Source organism: Corvus hawaiiensis, chromosome 1, assembly GCF_020740725.1.
Source record: "Corvus hawaiiensis isolate bCorHaw1 chromosome 1, bCorHaw1.pri.cur, whole genome shotgun sequence".
Taxonomy (NCBI): Eukaryota; Metazoa; Chordata; class Aves; order Passeriformes; family Corvidae; genus Corvus; species Corvus hawaiiensis.
Window position 1 is genome coordinate 21,450,078 of NC_063213.1, and position 14,159 is coordinate 21,464,236.

At 43.1% G+C, this 14,159-nt stretch overlaps 1 protein-coding gene across 4 annotated transcripts in view; it reads left to right on the top strand.

Moving 5' to 3' along the window:
- Positions 1 to 14,159, top strand: part of KCNG2 (potassium voltage-gated channel modifier subfamily G member 2) — a 55,363-nt gene that overhangs the window by 32,852 nt on the left and 8,352 nt on the right. The window lies entirely within an intron of this gene.

Sequence of the window (14,159 nt, forward strand, 5' to 3'; positions counted from 1 at the left end):
TTTTGTTTATTCTTTAGTTCATCAATTTCCTAAGGGTTTAGTTCCTTTTTTGTGCAAGCAGTTCACTTTCCTAGGATTAATTGTGAGTGAGAGCTCATCTGAAAAATGGTAGAGGAGGACATTCACATTTTCTTCACATACATGATGAAATGCAATCTAAGGGGTTAGGGATGTTTTGAAGAATTCATGCCCTCTGTAGTTTTACCCAAGTCCAAGCCTGACACTAAGTGTTTGGGCTTATTTCCCAGCCCCGTGGTCATTAAATGTGGTTGTGAATTTCAGCTACTAAGACAGTACTTCACCCCATGAAGTGCTGCCTCTGAGCTGAAGGCTGAGCTCTCCTGGAAGCAGCTCTTCCCATGTGCTGTCACCCAGGGGCTGGATGGTTTGTGCCCCACTGCCACGAGCAGAAAAGAGGGTGATCATCCACAGACCGGAGGCATTTACTGTTATGTCACCTTGAAATTAAAATGCACGCTGATGGGAAATGGATCCAGCCACTCCAGAGAGACCCCTGTGTCTGACTGAGCACCCTGCGTACAGTTAAACCCACCCTTTGCTTGTGAGGTCTGCTCAGGTTACATCTCAGCTGAGTAGTTTGATTTGGAATCAGACTCATTTAGGAGCAGCCAGGAAAAAAGATAAAACATTTGGTATGTTGACTGAGATATGGTTTATTATCAGATCTTTATTTTAAGGGCTTTTTCTGATTTAAAATTTGAGGATAGTAGTACTGGGGACTAGTTAACACTGTGTTGTCCTAATAATTTTTTTTTAAATATCATTTCCAAAACACATGCCTTTACTGTAATTAACTGTCAGAGCTCCAGTATCCTGAATTCTAAGCACAAGGGATATTTTACTGTTGAAAACTGAGATGTATTTAGTGTTTAATTTTTCCTAGGTTTAAATGAGAGCTGAACGATTGCTTTTAGAATTATGAGAGTTTAGAAACCTTATGTTTTTACTAATGGTCTGAACATAAATAGGGACTCATAATAATAGGCTAATAATGTTTTTTGGGTGGCACAGGATAGTAATGAGGCTAGAGCAAGCATATGAGAGAAGCGTGAATTTCTTGGTAAGCTGGAACCATTAGACGGAGCACATTTTCATAGTCAAATGCAAAATTGTGCAAGAAAGATGAATGCAGGCTTGCACTTGTAAAAGCAGGGACTCTGGTTCCCAAAACAAGGCTCTATATAACATTTAGGGTACAAACAACCATTGATTCCTATTGCAGCATAAAGTCAGAAGGGTTAATGCCATCCTCGAATAGCTAAGCTGGGGAGTATTAATTAGAAGCTGGAAGATTTTTTGTGCCTGTGTGCAGCATTGGTGAGACTGACACTAGAATATTGCAGCCGGTTCTCACATTCATATTTTAGCGGTGTTTTGAAAAATTGGGAGACGGTTAAAAACCTGTAAATCTTAGGCACCTGTAGAAAATGCCATACAATAAGACATTTGAACGTTTCAGTTGATTTAGATTATTGGAAGGAAGGTGAGTGGATTAGGTGCATAAGTGGTTTTTTTATGAGGGGAAGAGAACTGTATCATCTAAAAGACCTTTAAATTAAGCAGGGGGATAAAAATTAAATCCTTATAAATTCATATGGGAAACTATATGCCAGTATTTAATACCAAGGTGATTAATTACTGGGACAGACTAGGAAGAGAATTAGTGAATTTTGTACTTCTAGACATTTTCAGTTAAAAGCTCAGTGCCCTTTTATTTAGCATTCAGCTAAACAGACTCTACTTCAGTCAAAAGAAAAACATCAGTTGTAGATCAAGTTACAAAGGTGAAATTCTTGCAATACAGAGAAGATCAGAATAAATTATCCAACATTCTTCTGTGCCCTTAAATTCTAAAAGCACAGAGCTCCTGCAAATAATCTTTGTTCTGCTCTTTGCACGGGGAAGGTCTGTGGACAGACTGGAAAGGGTTATTTTGTTTGAGACAAAGGTGCACAGGGGACTGGTGAAGGATCACTTCTGCAAGGCAAGGAGTGGGCACCTGCCCACATGGAATCACTTGTAGGGTCTGGGACCATGGCTGCAGACTCCCCTGCGTGTACTCTCTCTGTGGCTTAGCAAGCTCTTCAAGTAACAGGTGTGGAGAGAAGAGAGCTTTTGTGAATTCAAATTCATGGTAATCATCCTGAGCTGTATGCCTGGTATCTAGATTAAAATTTGTGCCCAGGGATAGCTCTTAGGTCTGGCTTTGCAGTCTCCTAGCAAGCAGAAAAAGGATGTGCATCCCTCCTGACTGAGGAACAAATAAATAGTAAATGCTCTTTCAAAGACACACCATACTCAGTGTGCACATTTTCCAGGCTTTCTGGCTGGCATTCCTGTTGTTATGGTTCTGTGTCAGGGCTGTCATAGGTGCTGTGGCTAGCAAACAGTGGCCTTTTCCTTGAGCTGGCGTTACTAGAGAAAACAAAAGCTCTATGTGCCATTTATCTGTCCTGTTACTGCTTCAGGGAAAGACAGAGAAGCCAATCATGAAAAAAACCATGCTGGAGAGCAATTTTCCATGCCCTGATCCTTTAAAGCCATCCGAATGGACCAGCTGTTACACCCAGTGATGTCCTGCAGAGGTGTTAACGACCTCACACAAGATGTAAGTGTGGGACCTTAGAAGTAATTACCACGTGGGTGAGGAAATTATTTTAGGTGCTTGCCTATCTCTTTTAAAATAGAGCAGAAGATTCAATCATACACTCTGTTAACTTTATTAGCTGCTCCAGGTATTCTGGATGACAGTGGCAATCCCTAGTGGTTTAACAGGAGTAGGAAGGCTCATGCTCCCCTGTACTGTAGATGTCTTGTTCTTCATAAAGGTCACCTTGATTCACCTTGAGTGTTATCTTTTTTGGAAGCAGTATCGTGTATTTCAGATGCTGCACAATTGTCAGTAGAGTTAACATAATCAGATCCTGAACTACTTTTCACTTACCAAAGTAGGATATATATTTAGTCAATTTTTTTTTCTCATTTAGATTTTATTTACTGATTAAATTTAAGTAAAATCCACCAATCCAGCCATGTATATAATAGCTCCTTCTGGAAATTTCAGGAAAGGGGCACTTCAAGTATGTGAAGAAAACAAACATTCGAAGATGGTCAGGTTCTTCCATGTAAAGTAACAAGACAATGGTAAACTTTTTATTTCAAAATTTTCAGAATGGGAGATTTCAATGCAAGATTTAGATTTAACGGTGAAGTCTCCTATAAAGGCAAAATCTGCTGAGACAAAATCATAGCAGGAGCCTTCAGGCACCAAGCTCTTTCAAGACCACCTCAGAAGTCATCTCCAAGACGTAAAAATAGCCAGAAGCACAGAGTATCCTTAAGGCATTTTAGGCATATGCTACCTTCCAGTGCACTTCTCACTGCTCTAAACAAATGGCAGGCATCGAGTGACTCAAAGAATGCAGCTAATACATCAGAGAAGTCTTAAACCAGTCAGGGATACATTACAGCAAAAGCTTTAAACACACAGTAAGAGCTAAGGAACCAAAAGACATTGAGAGGTTCAGCTGAAAGCCAGATGGTCATCATACTAAACTCTTCATTTTTTTTCTTGGTGAAAGCAGAAATGTCAACCATTTCTATCTGAAGAAGAATCTTCTCTTTTTTTTTTAGACAGCAGCCTTTGTCATCACAGAAGAAAAGGTAGAATTTAGAGAATAATATCAAACATTCTGCCCTGATTCACAAAAGCATTTATAGGCCTGAGTCTCCCTGAGCTCAGTCGTTTGTAGCAGCACAGTGCAAAACAGGAGAAGCAGGTCAGAGAGTTCATTCTTCACAGTGCTTCCTGATGGGTTGGGAAAAGCTAGCCTAATTAAATATGCTGTGATAAGAAGTTACAGTTCAATAACCTTCAGCTGAAGAGCATTACAACAAAGAGAGAGACTTATAAATAATGAAGTTAATAATAGCTCATAGAGAAGCCAAAACTATTTAGCCTTCTAAGCTCAATTTGCACACTGTGCTTCAACTTCCGTAATGGTGAGGATGGGGAATAGGTAAATTGTGAATGTGCATTTTAAACAATCTTGTGACTAAAGGTTTCATTTCACAAAGGTACACACAAAAGTAATCTCAGACAAGTTTAAGGGAGTCTTGTATAATGATTCTCAACAGCTTTTCATAGACAAGCTGTTCTGTAAGAGGCTGAATGAGCAGACAGTGAGGGTTGACTGAAAACTGTCTGAATGGTCATGCCCTGAGCATGGTGGTCAGTGACACAAAGTCTTGTTGGAGGCCAGTAACAAACACTGTGCCCCAGGGGTCTATACTTGGTCCAGTCCTGTCAGACTTCTTTATTAGAGGCCTGAGGATGAAGCAGAGTGTACCTGCAGCGAGTTTGCTGATGACAAACTTTGGGCAAGTGACTGATAGGCCAGACAGTTGTGCTGCTGTCCTGAATGGCCTTGACAGGGTGGGGAAACGGGCTCAGGAAGCCTGTGGACCTCAGCAGGGAGAAATGCAGAGTCCTGCATTCCCGGTGAGGAACAGCACCACATACCAGTACGTGTTGGGGGCCACCCAGATGGAAAGGAGATTGGTAGGAAAGGACCTGGGGGTCCTGGTGAACATCAAGTTGACCATAAGCCAGCACTGTGCCCTTGCTGCAAAGCAAGCTACCAGTGTCCTGGGCTGCATCAGGCAAAGTGCTGCCAGCACATGAAGGGATGTGCTCCTTCCCCTCTGCTCAGCACTGGGGAGGCCACACCCGGAGCACTGTGTCCAGTGCTGGGCTCCTCAGCGGAAGAGAAATACAGACATGCTGGACAAAGTCCAGTGGTGCTTGCTGTCCTAAGATGGCACTCTGAGACTCTGGAATTACTGGAGAGCTCATTTTTATGACATTGTCTCTTTTCTGACTCTTCAGTTGTTGTTCTACATGTGATACTGAGACCTTGATATTAACTTAGTGCCACATGTGATGCATAGATGGTTTATTTTCATGAATGAAATATTAATAAAATTGCAGCTTGTGTTTTTGCTTGCTTTGTGGAATAAACTGTTCTAGAAATTACAGCACAGTCAACAAAAACCATGTATTTTAAAAAAATCTCCCTGCTGATGTTACAGATAACTATTTATAGTGTACAGGCACTGAGGGTGACTTTTTATAAAAAGAATCTTGGGGAATTGGACTAACTAATTTCCCTGGGGATCATCGGAGAATTTGTTATACCACTCTCAGCTCTGCTGTTTAAATGCAAAAATCATAAACTGTAACAGTATCACCAGTTTTGGCATCTGATCTACTGTACTTGCACCCTATATTGTTAATTTGCATTTTGTGTCTGCTCCAGACTCTTCAGGCCACAGCTGGCTGGAGGCCAGGGAAAGACCAAATGACTCAGTAGCAATTGTCACCTGCCTTTTCTATATTATGCGTAAGGAAGTTCCTGTAGGCACATAAGATTCATATTCACTTTCACATTCACATGTCCTTGCTTAAGGGATGTAGAACTCAGAGAACTGCAGAACTCTATTTTAACTAAAAGTAAGGTGTTTCTCTTTTTTTTTTCCTTTCATAAGCTTAAAGTAGGTTTTCTCCTCAGATAGTACTTAAATGAAAATGGTAACACACACTCCGAATTACAAACTTTGATGGCATCCTTTACCCACAGCTTCAGTTATCTGCAATAAGCAAATGTTTACTTTCTTGATGAAGTTCTCAATTGGCGTCAGGTAGTTCCATCACCTGTTCTGTGTAGTCCTGCCCTTAGATTGTGAATGCTTTGGGACAGAATGTCTTAAACACAATGTCTATGGCCATCATAATAATAGAAATAAAAACTACATCTACCTGCTGTTCAGGTACATGGGCACTTTCCTCATGCCTCACCTAGGCAAGGAAATTCTTTTTGCAACTTAGTTCATGCTGAATCCAAACTGAGGAGTAACTGCAAAGTTCTCAAGTCTGAGTCATTGTAGCATGGTCTTCAGCTCCTCTCTGATGGTCAGAGACATCTGCTATGCAAGTTGTCTGTCAGACAGCTCAGGTTTGTTGAAAGCAGTGGGAAGTGATGAGGTTTGGTTTTGGTCAGTGATGTTGCCTTTGTGTGTCACACAGACAGCATTAAAATCACGAAGCCAAGAACCTCTGCGCTGCTCAATCTAAACCTTAAATGTCAAGTTCTGTGGGGCTTTCTGAGTGGTGTGCATCTTTTATCTGACTCCCATGGAATTTATATGCGTGTGACCAATGGCAAAACATTCTTCACAAATACTAGGAAGTGGTGGTCATGTTCTTTGATCATTTTCCTGGGATCTGTCTGTGAGCCATCTGAATGATACAGTCCCTAATGTAAAAGAATACATTTATTTGTTTTTGCTTTGTGGATCTGAATCTAAATCCTTTCCTGGCCATCCAAATCCAGCTGTTATATGGAGCATATCTCGGTATCAGTTTATTTTGCTGAGTTCAGGATTGCTGTATTCGCACACTGAGGAGACACATTGGGTACTGCGAGTCCCCAGCATCGCTGCTGCACAACTCACTGCCCTCTGCACCAGCTCTGCCCACCACTGCCCAGGACCCCCGCTGCCTGCAAACCCCCTGCTCAAATAGCAAACCATGTGCCAGCTTTGCCAGCTCTTTTACGAAACAGTCCTTCTCCTTTGCAAGGCTGCCTTGAGCTGCTAACAAATACAAAACCTTTGAAGGAATGATTGGTTATTCTTGGTATTGGTTGTGTGGACAGAGTGCTGCACAACAACTGGCTGTATTTAGTCATGACTACATTTGGAGAGTTCTCACCATTTCTTCTCCTTGGCTTGCTTGCTCCTCTGGGGAAAAAAAGAAATTGCTTTCTGCAGTCCTCCCACCCCAAAAATCCAGCCTTCCTGCTTCACTGAAGCTGTCTAAACTTTAGCAGACATACCTGGTTGTTCCGTCATGGCAGCTGCTTCAAGAGAAGATAAAGGAAGCTTGGTCCCAGTAAGAAAATCATTCTCCATTGTATCAGGAGGGTTAGGAGGAATGTTGTATTTTCTTTCACTAAGAATTGCCCTTAGGCTGGGGGTGGGGACGCAGCACTGTGTAGCAGGTTTACACAGAGTCCTGTAGTGAGCCTGCAGACTTTCTGCTCAAACTCCCCTTCTCAGCAAAGTCACCGCCTGAGCTGTCCATGCCTGTCTCCTCCCAGCCATGGGTCTCACTGCAGCACCTTTTATTGGGCTGCTTTTCTCAAGTAAAGAGAGAAATCCTTATGGGTCAAGGAGCTGCCCGGGAAGATTTTGAGGACAGTAGGTTACAGTAGAGACTTTGGGAGCCACCTGAGATTCTCTGCAGTGTTTTAGGCTTAGAAGTAAAAAAATGGAGAGTGTTTCTCTGCACTGCTTGGGAACAAGGCAAGAGCTGACTAAGATAAAATTATTTTTGACTTGTTAATAACTTTATTCTGTGCCAATGAACTCTTTCAGTCTGCAGGATATCTTCTCATGAATAAATAGCAAGCTTAGGTCTTCTTTTAAATATTATATAAATATGCTGCAATGTAACATTAGTGCTAAATAATTAAACAGCTAAAACTATTTCATAAAACTTTGTCACATTGTTAACTGGTTTACATTTAGTGCAGTGTGGCTCCCTCAGCAAAGTATGCTCCATGTTTAATTTCTTTTAATATCTCTCTGGTTCCACCACCATAAGTAACTGTGCCTACCAGTGGGTTTACTCTCCAAACTTCCAGGTAAATCATCCAGGGAGTTTCTGAACCAATCTCACAATAATAGTTGCTTGGCCTTCAGACATGTTTGTAAAATTACTACAGCTACTCATCACAGCCTAATATCCTGGGGGTACAGCACAGCTCCTCTATTCCGTAGATTGCTCCACTGCCTTTTGCAGGGAAGCTTGGGTGCTGTGCGCTTATTGAGTACTGTCCCAGTGTTCTGAAAGAGAGAACTCTTTGTTTATTTGAAATGAAAATATCATCTGGAAAATTCACTTCAGAGCTCCAGGATATGTTGCTATCAATTCTGGAGGTTTGGAATGAAAGCAAGCAGGCAGATTTACATTTGGCTACACCTCATATAGCTACGCTGAGGTAATGAGCTGATTCATGTGTACGGCACTTAGAAGAATTGCATTAAATCATTCAGCATTATAAATGCTTACATTTTCATTGCCTAGAGTGGGACAATGGAGATGAAATATAAAAGATTTTGAAACTGGGGGATTTTGCAGTATCCACGGAGACATTTAGATTCAAGACAAATTGAGTGGTATACAGATGGGAAAAAAAATGGTTATAATATTTTTTGCAAAAGTTTTTAAACAAAGGCTTGAGAAAGGACCAGGAGAAAACTATAAAGCTGTTGGATTTTCTAATGGTAAGCATGATATTCGTTCCAAATAAAAATATCAAAAAGATAGTACTGGGTACAATCAGTCACATTTTTGAGCACACCAGCATATTTAATTCTAGTCTGTGTAGAACACCACTCATTAATCAGATTTAGTATAATTTTTTGAGGTTATAAAGTTTTCAGAAGAAAGTAACTTCTGATGTAGGTACTTCTGTAAGACATTTGAATTAGTGCCACACAACATTCTTCCTTAATAAAAAGGAATTTTTCAAAAATTAGCTTCCTTATTGTTTAAAAAAATTCTCTTAGATCTCGTAATAGCAGAAAACCAACATAAGACACAATATGAGGTTTGAGATACTGACATCCAGATTGATATCCATTTGGCAGGCAAATTGAAAAAAAAGTTTTAAAAATGGTTTAAAATCTGAAAGTTCTGCTTCGTAGTGAGATGCTAGAAGTGCTTTTAATGCAGTGAGAATCATAATAAGAGAATGTCTGTGGGCAGCAGTGAACTGAAATAACTGAAAGGTGCGGCTGGACAAACTCATGCTCTGAATTAAAGTGTGTTACAGGGTGGATAATTAACAATGGAAACCATTTATCTAGACATGCCTGCATGCATCTCACAGAGTTTTTAAATACATTCTGTCAGTCCTTCTCAGCTCAGTTGAAGCCATGCATATGATTCATGAGCCACTCGGCAAGATCCTCTGCCCCACAGGGGATCAGTGCAAGAGCCTCTTCTGACCTTCCAGGGCGGTGAGCCATGGCCACCCTGTCCCTGACTCACTGGTGCAGGAGGTGCCAGCAAGGATGGTGTGCATCTTCTTGCTGTCTGGGGCTTCCTTGGCCCTCATGAATATTCAGACTTGAAGGCATCGGTAAGATGAAATGAGCAGTTACAGTTCATAATTGTGATTAAAGGCAAGGGCAGCCAGAAAAAGCTCAGAAGCTTGGAAGCTCTCTGAAGAGTGACGTGGCATGAGTCTGGTCCCATGAAGGCACCATCCTAACCCAGGTGTCTTGTCCAACACTGACTGTGTTTGTAGGGGGTGCCACAGGGCCAGAACAGGCTGGACATGTGCCAGCCCACCCCTCTGGCCATTAATTCACTCTACCCTCACCCTTCCGTAAGTTACACACACAAACAATCCCTTTCCCTCTGCCCCGTCTCAGTTCCTGAGCCAGGATTCAAATAGGAAATACAGAGAATAGAGTGAAGGTCCCAGCCATCCAATACATCCTGAGCTGTGCTGGGAGCTTGGCACCTGGGACATGGGGTAGTGATGATGACAAGAGAAATTGCAGCACTCTCCTGAGAAGTCCTTGCACTGTCTGACTATGAGCAGATGCTGCAGAGATTTTCTCCCAGTCTGCAGCTCGTTGCCTTCATACACAGTAGAAATGTTGGGTGTTCTAAGGTAAGTTCTTGTATGCTGCACTGCTGTCACAGAGAGCACTGTTTTTACTGTTGCCTTGAGCAGAAAGAGAGAATGTGAAAGCGTGTGTGGTTTCACTGTGGTCACATCCACCTCGTAAAAATCCATCACAGCTTAGAGCATTTCAGTGCAAGGGCACTGCGGGAGCTCGCTGCCAGCTGCGCCTGAGCCGCTACCAGCAGGAAGACAAATCTTCCCACAGGCAACACACGCAAATCCTTCCCTTGCTCTCAGATAAGAGGATAAAGGAAGACTGAGGGCAGAGAGATACAGGTTTGGAAAAAAATGCAAAAGGAAAACAGTAAGCTTGACTCTGTCCTCCTTTCTTCCAAGAAAAGAAACAGACACCCCCAGATCTTATAGCAGGTTACAGGGTTGCAGGAACCAGTAAAATTAATATGGGTCAGTAAAATAGAACTAGCAGTGAGTGGGAGGCAGGAGGAGAAGAGCTTCAAAAACTGACTGAAAGAAGGGAGAAACTGGCATAAATAAGAGGGAAAATACACTTTAAAATGCTATTAAGAATCAGTTGTTCTTTTAGTAAAATTAGTGAGAGAGAGAGGGAGAACAGACTGAGATTCTTTTTTAGTGTGAGACAAGCTTGAGGAGGAGATGGAAAGAGGATGCTGGGTTTAGGAAGACCACAGTTCTAGGCAGTGTATATCTGCGGGTATCTGTGAGCACAACCAGGTGCCACCACATCACCTTTTCCCAGGTATTTTGTAGGTGTGAAAGTGTTGGGAATGCCACTGCTTTGTCACACAACCTTGTCTCTCTTGGGCTGGTCCTTTTGGAGGGGCGTGCAGGTGTTCCCATTCCCTGGGGAAACTGCTCAAACCGCACCCAAGTGCCCTTGGCGAGAACTCAGCCCTGCTCTGGTTCTGCAGATTTATGCTGGTTTGGTTTAAGGGAGATAGCCCCCATTTTTGTTTCTGCAATCCTTCCCTGTCTCTGAGGAGCAGGTGTGCTGCAAGTGCCAAGTGCCATTGCCCAAGCTTTTCCAAGTGACAGCGGGGTCTGCCTTGTTTTCAGAGCACTAGGATAGAAACTACAATTCTTCAGAAATCAGATTTGCTAAGTTGCAGTGTAACTGGGCTTCTTCATGTGAAAGCTCAATCAAGCATTTTCTTAGATTTACAGGTACTGGATTTTTTTTAAGAAGCATTGTAAACTTCCAAGGCTCTGATGCCTCTATCAGAGATAGAAAATAGAGGGGGCTGAGGAGGAAGTTTTCTATTCATGTAAAATCAGGGGAAGAGGGGGACACTTGATGCCTTAGGTTTTAACTTCCATATTTTTCAAATCCTGTACTGCCTAGTGTGTAACTCTGAAGCTTCTTGTAGCGTGTTAACTTCTGCTCTCTCATGCTAGGTAGACATAACAAAGCCTCTCCTGGCTTGCTCTCCAGGGACACTCCGACCATCCTAGTCCCAAAATGTAAACCAAACCCTCTGAAAGGGGGGCAAGCCTGGGGAAACTACATCATTAATTAAAGCTTTAATTGGAGAACTAACCCTGATATGCAAATGAAGCAAACTTATAAAAGTGTGAAGAACTCTTGATCTGTCATCCATCTTGGGGTCCATTTTGAGAATAGCCTCTGGCTCTGCAGGGGGTACCTCTGAAGGCCATTTGAATAAATACCTACCTTTATTCCCTTACTCCTGTCTAGTCTCTGTTTGTAGGTGGCCTCTCAAGGCATCAGCTTGTCAGCAAGGAGACTCCCGGTGCTTCATTATTCTCTTGGGAATTTTTACTTTAAATTTCAGTGAAAAAAGGGGCCAAACCCAAGAAAAACATTCTGTAAATCTGGAAATAGAAAATTCCAAGTTAATTTTAGTCAGAAATACTAAGAACATCTGTGTTTCTAAATTGAAGCTGTTCTTTGGAGGACACCTTGACTTGGTGAAATCATCATTCTTTTTCCTGCTTCCTGCCTGTGTCGGTGGCAGTGACTGATTAACAAATCCTCTGTGCTGAGCTGTCCCTGAGGCCAGGCTGGGCAGGTTGCATCTGGTCCAAGCACAGCAGGCTGTGCAGGAATCGTGGGTACACCTGGACCCCTGTGTCACCCACAGGTGTTTCCCACAGAGGGCTCAGCTGCAGGGCAAAGACAAGCAAGCCATATGGGCTATGGTCTGTGAAATCCTGCCTCAAATGCCATGGGAGTTGATGAGTTTCAAGTACAATACCTTGTTCTCCTGGACCTGTGTCTTCCTGTGTAGCTATTTGTCTTCAGACAATTTCCCAGTGGCACTGAGTGGTTGTAAAATTGACAAAACAGACCCCAGATATAAAAGCAGTATTTTCATTTAGAGTATTTGTTCAAGCAAATGGCAGTAAATTTATTCTTGTACATATAGGTTGTAGTTCTCTAAATATTAGTAATAGCGTGGTTATATCTTAAACTCATGCACAGACAAAAGCTGTGGACCAGCCAGGTGGGGATCTCAGACCCCGAGGGCCAACTCCAGCAGCACCAGGAGATAATTTCCTTTGCCAGCTGAACCTTGTGGGCAGGTAGGACTCAGAGGGCTCCTCTGAGGTGAGCGCAGACCCCTGTTCTCATGGGAACTACATCATACCACCAACTGTAGAAACTGAAAAGCTTCATCTTAAAAGCACTCTGGTCTTCCCTGTTCTTGGAGGGGGTCTCTTTTGGAACCTCGTGTGTCTTCTAGAGTCCAGGTTCTGAAAGCTGCTGTAGCTATTTCTTCTCTGGCCAACACTGTCCTGTCCATTAGCAATGGGTTCCCTTTGCACACAGCCACTACAGACTGAGCATGTAAGGTCTCTTCCCTTCACCCTCCTACCTCTCCTGCTGATTGCAGTTATCCAGCTGATGGTGTTGCCCTTCCCAGCCACTCCTGGACCACGTCTTCAGAAAATGTTACCCAGGGTGTATCACTCCTCCTTATGTTACAGAATAGCCCCTCGCTCCTGGGTGTGGTGTGATCAGAATGGGAGATAGGAGCGGCTGGCTGCTGGAGCTCATACTGTTTCCTCAAGCTGCTCCCAGCCACGGTCACAGAGTCTGAGGAGCTTTAAGACATTGGACGTCTTGACACCTCCCCCCAGCCTCTCTGGATGAGGTGCTGTGCTGTTCCTGACAGGCATCTGAAAATCAGGCAAATTGATGGTGTTCTGTTTCATAGGTATTTTATGGTCTGTTTTATTCTGTGTTTCCTCCTTCTTGCTGATTTTTGCAGAGCCAGATAGCATTTTTTCCCTCTTACAAATACTGTTGCTTTTGGAGAAGTGTGTGCTAAAAACGGGCACAGGCATGAGGAGAGCTAGTTCAGAAGAAGGTATTAATGAGATGGCATTTTGTGCATCTGTAGTACTACTCACGTGCTTTCCATTCTTCCCAACAACTCTACTGGGGCAAAAAGAGGCAGGATAGTGGACCAAAGAATATATCTGCATGTGTCAGGGACAGTATGTGAAGGAGGCAGGGAAATGGAAGAAAGCCTTAGGACCACAGTAGCAGATCTTGCCTGGTAGGTAGGTGATTGAATCCCTTGTGTCTGTGTCTTTCTCCACAGTTCAGATGCATATGCCAAATCCATGCAGTCAGCTGTTCAGATATCTGTAGCATTTCCAGGGAAAAACGTGTCAGTTAAACAGGTCTCAAAGCTCAGTATTTATGGCTTAGGAACCCGAGGCCAACTTACAGTATCTAATTTTGGTTGTACAGTTTGGGGCTGAGATGGCCCAAAGCAGCAGCTGCTTGTGGATTGGGCAGGGTAGCTGAAGGAAACATGGCTGGTTCCTTCTGCAGCCTCCTGGATCAGGAGTGTCTCCTGTCTCTTTAGTCTGCAAGGGTAGTCGTAGGTAAAGTCCTCATGTGGTCTTCTTTCTCATTGACTCCCAGACCTTTTTGCGAGCTTTTCGTGAACACAGCCATCTGGCTTCACAGTTACAGGTCAGAGGAGCAATTTGAGACAAATGAAAGGCACATGCAGGTATGGCTGCATGACTGCAAGTGAATAGCGCAGTTTGCAATTCCACAAGCTGATTAGACTCTGGCTGGGTATTTTAGCACACCCTGCAGTTACCTTCTAGCAGTTGCCACAGTCTTTTGGCATCTCCCTTGTTTGTTGGTGTTCCATGTTTATTTGCAGCTTTACTGGCAGGATAAAAATGGCAGGCTGAGGGGTTTTGAGAAGTGGTGATCTGGGCTGTGCTGCCTCAGCATCAAGGGAAATCCGGAGAGGTGTAGCTCCTGCCCACCTCTTTGCCCTTTCTCCTCAGCAAAGACAAATTGTACAAGAGCTATCTTGTGTCCATAACAGGGCTGCACAAAGTTAGCAACAGCCCTCCCCTCGGGAGGCACAGGTTACCTTTGCTGGCAGCTGGGCTGAAGATGAA